Below are 13,956 nucleotides of genomic sequence, written 5' to 3' on the forward strand. Positions count from 1 at the left end.
CGTGAAGGGGCTTCCTAGTGTGTGGAAACCTTTCCTCCTTCACAGCTCCCTCCCACTGGTGCAGGTCCCGTCCCTATTCTTTTGTCTCTGTTTTTTCTTTTTTCTTTTGCCCTACCCAGGTACGTGGGGAGTTTCTTGCCTTTTGGGAGGTTTGAAGTCTTCTGCCAGCGTTTAGTAGGTGCTCTGTAGGAGTTGTTCCACGTGTAGATGTATTTCTGGTGTATCCGTGGGGAGGAAGGTGATCTCCGCGTCTTACTCTTCTGCCATCTTCCCCTCATTCCTCTATTCTTGCCTCTTTTATCAGAAATAAGGTGACCACATGTGCATGGGTTTATCTCTGGGCTTTGTATCCTTTTCCATTGATCAATATTTCTGTTTTTGTGCCAGTATCATACTGTCTTGATTACTGTAGCTTTGTAGTTTAGTCTGAAGTCAGGGAGCCTGATTCCTCCAGCTCCGTTTTTCATTCTCAATATTGCTTTGGCTATTCGGTGTCTTTTCTGTTTCCAAAGAAATTGTGAAAATTTTTGTTCTAGTTCTGTGTAAAATGCCAGTGGTATTTTGATGGGGATTGCATTGAATCTGTAGATTGCTTTGGGTAGTAGAGTCATTTTCACAATGTTCATTTTTCCAATCCAAGTACATGGTATATCTCTCCATCTATTTGTATCATCTTTAATTTCTTTCACCAGTGTCTTACAGTTTTCTGCATACAGGTCTTTTATCTCCTAACATAGGTTTATTCCTAGATATTTTATTCTTTTTGTTGCAATGGTAAATGGGTGTGTTTCCTTAATTTCTCTTTCAGATTTTTCATCATTAGTGTATAGGAATGCAAGAGATTTCTGTTCATTAATTTTGTATTCTGCTACTTTACCACATTGATTGATGACCTCTAGTAGTTTTCTGGTAGCATCTTTAGGATTCTCTATTTAGAGTATCATGTCATCTGCAAACAGTAACAGCTTTACTTCTTCTTTTCCAACTTGGATTCCTTTTCTTTCTTTTTCTTCTCTGATTGCTGTGGTTAAAACTTCCAAAACTATATTGAATAAGAGTGGTGAGAGTGGGCAACCTTGTCTTGTTCCTGATCTTATTGGAAATGGTTTTAGTTTTTCACCATTGAAGATGATGTTGCCTGTGGGTTTGTCATATATGACCTTTATTATGTTGAGGAAAGTTCCCTCTATGCCTACTTTCTGGAGGATTTTCATCATAAATGAGTGTTGAATTTTGTCAAAAGCTTTCTCTGCATCTATTGAGATGATCATATGGTTTTTCTCCTTCAATTTGTTAATATGGTGTATCACGTTGATTGATTTGCCTATATTGAGGAATCCTTGCATTTCTGGAATAAACCCCACTTGATCATGGTGTATGATCCTTTTAATGTTCTCTTGGATTCTGTTTGCTAGTATTTTGTTGAGGAATTTTGCATCTATGTTCATCAGTGATATTGGCCTGTAGTTTTCTTTCTTTGTGACATCTTTGTCTGGTTTTGCTATCAGGGTGATGTTGGCCTAGTAGAATGAATTTGGGAGTGTTTCTCCCTCTGCTATATTTTGGAAGAGTTTGAGAAGGATAGGTGTCACCTCTTCTGGAAAAGTTTGATAGAATCCTCCTGTGAAGCTGTCTAGCCCTGGGGTTTTGTTTGTTGGAAGATTTTAAATCACAGTTTCAATTTCAGTGCTTGTGATTTTTCTGTTTATATTTTCTGTTTCTTCCTAGATCAGTCTCAGCAGGTTGTGCATTTCTAAGAATTTGTCCATTTCTTCCAGGTTGTCCATTTTATTGGCATAGAGTTGCTTAGAGTAATCTCTCATGATCTTTGTATTTCTGCAGTGTCAGTTGTTACTTCTCCTTTTTCATTTCTAATTCTATTGATTTGAGTCTTCTCCCTTTTTTTCTTGATGAGTCTGGCTAATAGTTTATCTATTTCGTTTATCTTCTCAAAGAACCAGCTTTTAGTTTTATTGATCTTTGCTATCATTTCCTTCATTTCTTTTTCATTTATTTCTGATCTTTACTTTATGATTTCTTTCCTTCTGCTAACTTTGGGGTTTTTTTGTTCTTCTTTCTCTAATTGCTTTAGGTACAAGGTTAGGTTGTTTATTTGTGATGTTTCCCTTTTCTCAAAGTAGGATTGTATTGCGATAAACTTCCCTCTTAGAACTGCTTTTGCTGCATCCCATTGGTTTTGGGTTGTCGTGTCTCCATTGTCATTTGTTTGTAGGTATTTTTTGATTTCCTCTTTGATTTCTTCAGTGATCACCTCATTATTTAGTATTGTTTAGCCTCCATGTGTTTGTATTTTTTACAGATCTTTTCCTGTAGTTGATATCTAGTCTCCTAGCATTGTGGTTGGAAAAGATGCTTGATAAAATGTCAATTTTCTTACATTTACCAAGGCTTGATTTGTGACCCAAGGTATGATCTATCCTGGAGAATGTTCCATGAGCACTTGAGAAAAATGTGTATTCTGTTGTTTTTGGATGGAATGTCCTATAAATATCAATTAAGTCCATCTTGTTTAATGTATCATTTAAATCTCGTGTTTCCTTATTTATTTTCATTTTGGATATTCTGTCCCTTGGTGAAAGTAGGGTATAAGTCCCCTACTATGATTGTGTTACTGTCAATTTCCCCTTTTATGGCTGTTAGTATTTGTCTTATGTGTTGCAGTGCTCCTATGTTGCGTGCATAAATATTTACAATTGTTATATCTTGTTCTTGGTTTGTTCCCTTGATCCTTATGTAATGTCATTCTTTTTCTCTTATAATAGTCTTTGTTTTCAAGTGTATTTTTTCTGTTATGAAAATTGCTACTTCAGCTTTCTTTTGCTTTCCATTTGCATGGAATACCTTTTTCCACCCCATCACTTTCAGTCTGTTTGTGTCCCTACATCTGAAGTGTGTCTATTGTAGATAGTATATATACGGGTCTTGTTTTTGTAACCATTCAGCCAGTCTATATCTTTTGTTTGGAACATTTAATCCACTTACATTTAAGGTTATTATCAATATGTATATTTCTATTACCAATTTATTCATTGCTTTGGGTTTGTTATTGTAGGTCTTTTTCTTCTCTTGTGTTTCCTACCTAGAGAAGTTCCTTTAGCATTTTTTGTAATGCTGGTTTGTTTGTGTTGCATTCTGTTAGTTTTGCTTGTCTGTAAATGTTTTGATTTCTCCATCGAATCTGAATGACATCCTTGCTGGGTAGAGTACTCTTCATTGTAAGTTTTTCCCTTTCTTCACTTTAAATATGTCCTGCTACTCCCTTCTAGCTTTCAGAGTTTCTGCTGAAAGATCACCTGTTAACCGTATGGGGAGTCCCTTGTATGTTATTTGTTGTTTTTCCCTTGCTGCTTTTGATATTTTTTCTTTGCATTTAATTTTTGATAGTTTGATTAATATGTGTCTTGGCATGTTTCTTCTTGGATTTATCCTGTATCCATCTCTCTGCACTTCCCTGACTTGATTAACTATTTCCTCTCCTATGTTACAGAAGTTTTCAACTCTAATCTCTTCAAGTATTTTCTCAGTCCGTTTCTTTTTCTCTTCTTCTGGGACCCCTAAAAGTCATATGTTGGTGCATTTAATGTTGTCCCAGACGTCTCTGAGACTGCCCTCAATTCTTTTCATTCTTTTCTCTTTTTTTGGCTCTTCAGTAGTTATTTCCACTAATTTACGTTCCAGGTCACTTATCCATTCTTCTGCCTCTGTTATTCTGCTACTGATTCCTTTTAGATAATTTTAAATTTCATTTATTTTGATTTTCATCATTGTCTGTTCCAGTTTAGTTCCTCTAAGCCCTTCTTAAACGTTTCTTGTATTTTCTCCATTCTATTTCAAAGATTTTGGATCATCTTTACTATCATTACTCTTAAATATTTTTCAGGTAGACTGCCTATTTCCTCTTCATTTGTTTGTTCTGGTGGGTTTTTACCTTGCTCCTTCATCTGCTGTGTGCTTGTCTGTCTTCTCATTTTGCTTAACTTACTGTGTTTGAGGTCTCCTTTTTGTAGGCTGCAGTTTTGCAGTTCCCATTGTTTTTGGTGTCTGCCCCCAGTGGCTAAGATTGTTTCAGTGGGTTGTGTAGGCTTCCTGGTGGAGGGGGATAGTGCCTGTGTTTTGGTGGATGAAGCTGGATCTTGTTTTTCTGGTGGGCAAGACCACATCCAGTGGTGTGTTTTGGGGTTCTGTGACCTCATTATGATTTTAGGCAGCCTCTCTTCTAATGGGTGGGTTTGTCTTCCTGTCTTGCTAGTTGGTTGGCATAGGGTGTCCAGCAATGTAGCTTGCTGGTCATTGAGTGGAGCTGGGTCTTACCCTTGAGATGGAGATCTCTGGGAGAGCTTTTGCCATTTGATATTACATGGATCTGGGAGGTCTCTGGTGGACCGATGTCCTGAACTTGGCTCTCCCACCTCAGAGGTATAGGCTTGACATCCGGTCAGTGCACCAAGACCCTGTCAGCCACAGGTCTCAGCAGAAAAGTGGGAAAAAAAGAAAGAAAGAAAAGAAAAGAAAAATTATTAAAATAAAATATAAAATAAATTATTAAAATTAATAAAATTAAAATGTAACAAAAAAAGAAAGAAAGAAAGAAGAGAGCAACCAAACCAAGAAACAAATCCACCAGAGATAACAAATGTTAAAAACGATACAAAAAAAATCAAATATTGAACTGAAAGGACCCTAGGACAAATGGTAAAAGAAAATCTATACAGACAAAGTCACACAAAGAAACATACACACTCACAAAAAGAGAAAAAGGAAAAATCTATATATTCCATTGCTCTCAAAGTCCACTCCCTCAATTTTGGGCTCATTCATTTTCTATTCAGGTATTCCACAGATGAGGGGTACATGACTGTGGAGGTTTAGTCCACGGCTGCTGGCTGAAATTTCCCTTTCTCTTCTGTGTTTACACAGCTCCTGTGTTTCAGCTTTCAATCTGGCCCTGCGTCTGCATGTAAGTCACCTGAGGGTGTCTGCTCTTTGCTCAGACAGGACAGGATTAAAGTAGCAGCTGATTCGGGCACTCTGGCTCACTCAGGCTGGGGGGAGGGGGGTACGGAATGTGGAGCGAGACTGTGTCTGCAGAGGCCGGTGTGACGTTGCAACAGCCTGAGCTGCACCATGTGTTCTCCTGGGGAAATTGTCCCTGGATCACGGGATCCTGGCAGTGGCAGGCTGCACAGGCTCCCTGGAGGGGAGGTGTGGATAGTGACCTGTGCTTGCACACAGGCCTCTTGGTGGCTGCAGCAGCAGCCTTAGCATTTCATGCTCGTCTCTGGTGTCCGCACTGATAGCTATGGCTTGTGCCCTTCTCTGGAGCTCATTTAGACGGTGTTATGAATCCACTCTCCACACACACCCTGAAACAATGGTCTCTTGCTTCTTTGGCAGTTCCACACCTTTTCCCAGACTCTCTCCCAGCTAGCTGTGGCGCACTAGCCCCCTTCAGGCTGTGTTCACGCAGCCAACCCCAGTCTTCTCCCTGGGATCTGACCTCTGACGCCCGAGCCTCAGCTCCCAGGCCCCACCCACTCTGGCGGGTGAGCAGACGAGCCTCTCCGGCTGGTGAGCGCTGGTCGTCACAGATCCTCTGTGTGGGAATCTCTCCACTTTGCCCTCTGCACCCCTGTTGCTGCACTCTCCTCTGTGGCTCCGAAGCTTTCTCCCTCCACTACCCCTAGTCTCTGTCCGTGAAGGGGCTTCCTAGTGTGTGGATACATTTTCTCCTTCACAGCTCCCTCCCAGTGGTGCAGGTCCCATCCTTATTCTTTTGTCTCTGGTTTTTCTTTTGCCCTACCCAGGGACGTGGGGTGTTTCTTGCCTTTTGGGAAGTCTGAGGTCTTCTGCCAGCGTTCAGTAGGCGTTCTGTAGGAGTTGTTCCACTTGTAGATGTATTTCTCTTGTATTTGTGGGGAGGAAGGTGATCTCCACTTCTTACTCTTCCACCATCTTGAAGATCTCTCCTTAGCACATTTTTAAGTGTATAATACAGTATTGTGAACTATAAGCACAGTGTTGTTCAACAGATCTATAGAACTTTTTCACTTTGTGTAACTGAAACTTTATACCCTCTGAAAAACATCTCCCTATTTCCTGCCCCCTAACCCAGGCAACCACCATTCTACTGTCTGCTTCTATAAGTTTCACTCTTTTAATTGCCTCATATGAGTGGAATGATTTAGGCTATTTGGAAATAGCCTAAATTTACATTGAGAAATTAATGGATAAAGAAAATGTGGTATATACATACAATGGAATATTATTCAGCCTTAAAAATCAAAGAAGTCCTGCCCTATGATGCAACATGGATGAACCTTGAGGACATTATACTCGTTTAATTTACATCAAAGTTTTTCTCAGATGAAAGCTTGAGCAATTCGTGTTATCAATCCAGATTCCAGTAATGTGAACAGAGACCCTCCTGTTCTCCAGACTCTGTGTCAAATACTGCACGTACATTTTCTCATTTAACACTTGCAGCAACCCTCAGACTTGGAAATTAAGAATATCTAGTCTTTGCTTTATAAAGCATGGAAATTGATGTTCAAGAAGTTAAGAGACTTGCCTAGAGCTAATCACAGAACTACTAAGTCGTAGACCTAGGATTTGAATCCAGGTTGCTTGAGTTTAACTCCAATATTCTTCCCTTTGTAGGTCAGAGACACCTTATCCCACATGTGTGCTTTTGTAGGTATATCCGCCTATTGTGAAGATGAAATCTCATACCACTTTAGCCAGTATCTTTTACTTAGTGTCCATTATAGTAGATTTAGTTCTACTGAGTTGAGTCAAATATGTTTGGTAGCAGTGACATGGAACATAGAAAATACAGGCTTCTCTCTCTCTATTAGTGTGATTGGTGACAACCAGGACCAACCTTATGCAGAGGTAAAATAAGTAGAGTAGTAAATGTGCTGAGATTTACTGAGTACAGATTATTAGAACTAAAAAGAATCTAGATAATCTATTCCAATTTTCAGAGAGGAAACCTGACGCTCATAGAAACCAAGTGACTTGTACAAAACCATGTTGTGTACTAGCAGCAGAGCCAGCACTGGGACTCATGTCTTTAAGTTCTCTTGTTTTAAGAGGAAAAATCACTCTTCTAGCTTGCTGCTGTGCTTGAAAAATCCACAACCACTAGAAGTTCAAATTTTTGGATTTTGTTATTTTGTGTTAACGCACTGATCTTCTTAGAAGAGTTAACTAACTCATGCTATTGTAAATTCTCAATGTCTCATTGTGTACTCTCAGGTACATGGAACCATTTGAGAGCTGAGTACTGTGGTGAAAAGGAGACAGAGCAGGACAACTTTTGAGTTCAGAGGGAGAAGAGGGAAGTCTAGGGCTCCCACTCTTAGGGAAAAAGGTCACAGAAGGGGATCCTGGGTCACCATGAGACAGTGTGAAGCCGTAAAGCATTTGGGGAGCTGTGGAAAATGGACAGATAGCACAAAAAGAGAGAGAGATAGAAAACAGTATTGCATGGTCAATGAATACTAATTCACCCAACTCCACAGTTCTGGCCCCAGGCAGCAGTGGCCTTTGAATGGCTTTATTTGCTGTTACCTTCAACTAATGTGGCCATATTGGGATTTGGAGAAATTCTTTTGTGCACTAAATATTTATATATTTCTTTACAAGTGGGCAATGATCCCTGACTATTATTTGACCCTGTGCTTCCTGGAACCATCATCAGAACATCACTTCTCATTCCTCTGTGCATGCAAATCAGCCCTGAGGCCAACTGTGTCCCAACGAACAACCAGGTAAGCACATGTTGACTGCTTTTTCTAAAATCAAGGATGCCTGATGAGGGCCTTCATTTTATAGTGATTCTAATTTGTTCCAATGTAAAATGATTAAGTCAGTCTGGTGCTATGAGTTTTTGGTTAGTATCTATTCTCTTGATTGCTTATTGTTCAGTTTTGCTTCAGGTGTAATTAAATGCTTCTGGACTTTACCAATCAGAAGGTAACTGTCAGGAGACATCTTACTTTATTTTGATGGGAATGAAACTCACTTTCCACTTTTGTTATTCACTTTTTGGATGACCTGTGAATTTGTAAAGTTCCTTGCCCATGAGGTCTCAGTATATTAGCTTACTTTTTAATACCCCACAGTGCAGGTCTTGGATTTTGTATAGGCTTGGCATGTCTAAATTTTCTTTCCTCTGAGTGCTGGGATAATTCATCCACTCTGTGACAGATCTGGTGGACAGATTTGTACTCAAACTGTCTCTGTTCTTTGTTTGGAGTCAGTTACATTACTTTTAAATTTCTTTGTGTGTTTATTATGTGCAGAGCAGCAGGACCCTGTGTCAAGCTATGCTGTGCTAAAGGTAAGAGTAGTAACAGGAGTGACTAAAACACGGACCCTGGTCTCAAAGAAATTGCTGTCCAGTGAGGGACAGTATAATATGCATAAATGAGTTGATACATAGTAGACTATAATGAGTACCATTAAAGAGATTCAGAAGCAGAACTGTGGGATTAAAGCATCAGAAGATGTTTTATATATTTGGGAAATCAGAGAAAGCTTCATGGAGGCAATAAGAATGTGAGCTGAATCTTAAAAGATGCATAGAATCCAGCAAGCAAAAAGTGTTGCTATAGGGAGAATGTTGGTTGACAGAGGGAACATCATTGTATTAGAGGCAATCATTTTATTAGAGGCAATGGGGAGCCATTGAAGGATTTTAAGCAGTAGAATAACATGTTCCAAGATGTCCTCCAGAAAGATAACTCTGGCAACAGTGCAAGGGACAAACTCAAGCTGAATAGTAAATGTGAGAATAGAGAGAAGGAGATGTTTGCAAGAGATATTTGGGAAGACTTAGTTATTGATTGGATATAGGGAATTGGAGAGAGCCTGGGTAACCAAGAAAATGCTTTTTCCAATAAACAAGCTAAGAACTTCAGAAGGATGCTTGCAAAGTGCTGCACTTTTGAGACGTAGGATCCTCAGAGCTAGAAGGGAAATATTATACCTTTAGAAATCTACTTAGCTGAAATATCTCTTTTACAGATTGAAAAATTGAGTACAGATATATGATATGATGTCATCGTTCCAAGGTTACTTGATAGCAGAGCTAGGATAGGAACTGAGCTCTTCTGAGGACAAATCTGCTGTTCTTTCCTTGTTACCATGTTGTGTCAGCTTTATAAAAGCATAGGATTGGGGTGTGTGTGTGTGAGTGAGAGGGAGAAGGAGAAAGTTGATACCAACAAACACCATTGACTGAAGGATTGATAGAAATTAAAGGTACCTTAGTGTTCATCTAGTCTAAACATTTCATTTTATAGATGGAAGTTCTGAGGCCCAGAGAGGGGAAATGATTTGTCTGAGGCCACGTAACTGGTAGAGCATGGTTTCTGTATATTTGAGAAATTAAGATCAGCACACTTGAAGCTGAGAACAGGCTGTTATAGATACACCACTCAGGGAGAAAATGTCTAAAGAGCCATTTTGCAGGCAAGCCTATGTCCTACGATGCCAGAGTGGAGCCTGGACTGCTGGATAAATAGGAGTCAGCCAGGGAAATCATCATTGCCCCTTGTGAGAACTGGTATTAGTGTACTTCTGTGTAGTGACTACCAATAAATAGTTAAATGACAGGAAAGAAACGTTTATACTGTTTTCCACTATGGGTGTGCCAATTCACATTCCCAACAGTGTACAAGGATTACGTTTTCTCCACATCCTCACCAGAATTTGTTATCTCTTGTCTTTTTTTTTTTTTTCTTTTTTTTCGGTACATGGGCCTCTCACCGTTGTGGCCTCTCCCGCTGTGGAGCAAAGGCTCCAGACGCACAGGCTCAGCGGCCATGGCTCACAGGCCCAGCCACTCCGTGACATGTGGGATCCTCTCAGACCAGGGCACGAACCCGTGTCCCCTGCATAGGCAGGCAGACTCTCAACCACTGCGCCACCAGGGAAGCCCTCTTGTCTTTTTGATAATAGCCATTCTAACACGTGTGAGGTGGTATCACATTGTGGTTTTGATTTGCATTTCCCTGATGATTAGTGATGTTAAACAAAGGTAACCATGTGTGGTAATGGATGTGTTAATTAACTTGATTGTGGTAAACATTTAACAATGTATATGTATATTAAATTATCATATGTTGTACACCTTAGAAAAGCATCACATTGTACAACCTAAATATATACAATGTTTATTCATCAATCATACCTCAATAAAACTGGAAAAAATTACAGGAGAGACAAATTGGTCATTTTTGAAAGCAAGGGACTTCATTTTTGAGTGAAAAAGCTATATTAGAAAACTTATTTTTTTTTGGCACATTGTGTGGCTTGCAGAATCTTAGTTCCCTGGCCAGGGATGGAGCCCAGGTCACGGCAGTGAAAGTACTGAGTCTTAACCACTTGACCTCCAGGGAATTCCCTATAATAGAAAACTTCTGCTCTGTAGGTAGAGGGAGGAATAAAGTTTTCTCCCATTTAATTACTTTCCTAAAAATGAGAACATCACAAAAAGATAAAATTAGTGCCTGACACATATAAACAATGGAATATTACTCAGCCATAAAAAGAAATGAAATTGAGTTATTTGTAGTGAGGTGGATGGACCTAGAGTCTGTCATACAAAGTGAAGTAAGTCAGAAAGAGAAAAACAAATACAGTATGCTAACACATATATATGGAATCTAAGAAAAAAAAAAAGGTCATGAAGAACCTAGGGGTAAGACGGGAATAAAGACACAGACCTACTAGAGAATGGACTTGAGGATATGGGGAGGGGGAAGGGTAAGCTGTGACAAAGTGAGAGAGTGGCATGGACATATATACACTACCAAACATAAAATAGATAGCTAGTGGGAAGCAGCCGCATAGCACAGGGAGATCAGCTCAGTGCTTTGTGACTGCCTGGAGGGGTGGGATAAGGAGGGTGGGAGGGAGGGAGATGCAAGAGCGAAGAGATATGGGAACGTATGTAGATGTATAACTGATTCACTTTGTTATAAAGCAGAAACTAACACACCATTGTAAACCAATTATACACCAATAAAGATGTAAAAAAAAAAACAACAAACTAGTGCCTGAGAAGTATTCAACATGAAAAAGAAAAGTTTCCTCTTTTCCCTTCTAGTACTGCATTTCATATTGCTACCTGAATTCTGCTTTACTTGTTTCTTTCCTCACTTGTCTTTTCCATCCTCCCTCCACCAACCTCTCAGAATCCTTCACCTAGGTCCTTGTAGTAGAACTACAGCTATGCTTTAGGTGTACAAAGGCAGGGGAGAAAGGTACAAAGTAGGCATATGGATTTGTAGCTGTTTTGCCAAGTGTAAAATCCCCTGGGTTGTGATGTCTATGGCATCAGTCTATCCATTTTGTCTGCATTTATCTCTAACTAAAATAGAAAAATAACTTATATATGAAAGAGACAGATTGAAAATTATTTAGTCCTCAGTGGAGAAGAACCAGAGATGTTGAATGAATCAATGATGCATATGTAAGTCTAAGGATGAAATCACTGTAACAACGAAGACTAAAAGAAACCAGAAAGTACAAAGAGGAGACTGTCCAAAAGATCAATAATGGTGCAAGGCTTTCAAAGTCTACTCTCTTTCAAATACACAGAAGGTTAAATTTTAAAATTAAGTTAAAGTTTAAAAGAACTTGAAGGCTACAAATGACTTATGTTCACTATTGGTTTACTGTTTAAAATGACTGCATAGCATGGGCCAATTATATGAAAATATATGGAACTTTGCAAATTATCAGGCTATTAAAAAATCAAATCAATAAATAATCATTGAGTTTCTACTATGTGCAAGATTTATGCTGAATGTTTCAGGATACAACTATTAATAAAATAAGAGCTCTTGTCTTAGAGTTTTACAAATTAATGAAGGGAAGAGGCAGATAGGACCAATGGATGAAAGCTCAATAGCAACATTTAAAGGACTGTTTGAGAAAACACTGGAAGAAATATGACAAGTCAGTGAATGTGAAATCCAAATAAAAAGGACAGTTGTCAGTTTGGAAGTTGCACAAATGCATGCTGGGGTGATCAGCAAAGGTTTTATAGAAGATATGAAATTTGAATTGGGTATTTAAAAAACAATTTAGGTTGGTGGCACGATGGGGGAGTAGAAAGACCCTGAGCTCACCTTCTCTCACAGGCACACAAAAATCACAACTATTTGCAGAACAACCAAAGAAAAAGAAAGGAACCTGCCAGAAAAGATCTACAACAAAAGATATAAAGAAAGAACCACATCTAGACAGGTAGGAGGGGTGAAGTCGTGACATAGTCAAGTCCCATAGCCCAGGTTGGGAAATCCACAAAAAGAAGAATAATTAAAATTGCAGAGGTTCTCCCAAAGGAGTGAGAGGTCTGAGCCACAGGTTGGGCTCCCCAGCCCAGGAGTCCTGCACTAAGAACTTGAGACCCTAGAGCATTTGACTTTAAAAGCCAGAGGGACTTACTTTCAGGAGTCCCAAAGGGCTGGGGAAAATAGAGACTTTACTCTTAAAGGGTGCACACAAAATCTCACACACTCTGGGACCCAGGGCAGAAGCAGTAATTTTGATAGGAGCCTGGGTCAGACCTACCTAATGATCTTAGGGAGTCTCCAGGAGAGACAGGAGGCAACTGCAGCTCAACCTGGGGACATAGACACCAGCAACAGCCCTTTTTAGGAGCTCCTTCTACCACGTAGACACGGGTGCTGGCAAGCACCATTTTGAAATCCTCCCTCTACCTTATTAGCCCCAGAACCCAGCCCTGCCCCCACAACAACCTGTAGGCACCAGTGTTGGGATGCCTCAGGCCAAGCAATTAACTTGGCATGGACATAGCCTCACCCATGAGCAGACAGGCTGCCTTAAGACCCCCTGAACACACTGCAAACCCTGGACACATTCCTGCCCACCAGAGGATGCAGGACCTGACCCCACACATCAGTGCATAGGCACTAGACCTGGGACCCCAAAGCTCTCCAGCCAGAGACCCCAGGATACAGCTCCCTACCCACCAGTGGGCAGGCTCAAGGCCCAGAATGCCCTGAGCCCTGGACCCTCCCTCAAAGGATCCTGCTCTAGCCTTGGGCCTAGCTTTACCCACCAGGGGGCAGACACCAGCCACAAGAAAACCACAGGTCTGCAATCTGCAGTTGCAGCCTACCCACCAGCAGGCCAGACCCTGCCCTGGGACTGGCCGTACCCCAGTCTTGTTCACCAGTGAGCCTTCTCTAGCCTTGAGCCCAGCTTCACCAGCCAGTGGGCAGATAACAGCTGCAAGAAAAATGCAGCCCCACAGCCTATGGACTTGGCCCACCAAAGCAGGCCAGATATTTCGCTGGGACTGGCTGGGCCTTGGCTCCATCTACTAATAAGCCAACACAAGCTTTGGGAAAACACAGACACCACAGCCAACTCTGTCAGGAACTGGCCCCACCCACCAGCAATCCCACACCAGTTCTGGGAACCCTGGGCCCTACAACCAGACCCTAGGACCTGACTTTCCCCACCAGTAGGCTGGCATTAACCCCATACCTGGATTCACCCATCAGAGGGTGGGCAATAGTCCCAGGGTCTCCTGGACCCTGACTTTGCCCACCAGTAACCCAGCAATAGCCCTGGGGCCCCCTGGGGTCCAGCAGCAAGTTGCCTTGTGACACGGTCCCACCAATCAGCAACTAGCAGCCTCCACAGGAGGCAGGGCCTGACAACTAACCAGACTGGAGGCCAACCAAGCCTACCAGACTGCACACATGGTCAGCCTGTCACAAAAGGAAGACACATGCAGTCTTCATAGGAGAAATTCTTGGAGCATATAGTTCTGGTGATGAGAGGGGAGAGTGCTACTGGGACTCATGGGACATCTCCTATAGAAGGACACTTCTCCAAGTTTGGGAAATGTAACCACCCGACCAGATACATAAAAATAAAAACAGCAAC

This window comes from Monodon monoceros, unplaced genomic scaffold (assembly GCF_005190385.1).
Source record: "Monodon monoceros isolate NGI ecotype Baffin Bay Population unplaced genomic scaffold, NGI_Narwhal_1 Super_Scaffold_22, whole genome shotgun sequence".
Lineage (NCBI taxonomy): Eukaryota > Metazoa > Chordata > Mammalia > Artiodactyla > Monodontidae > Monodon > Monodon monoceros.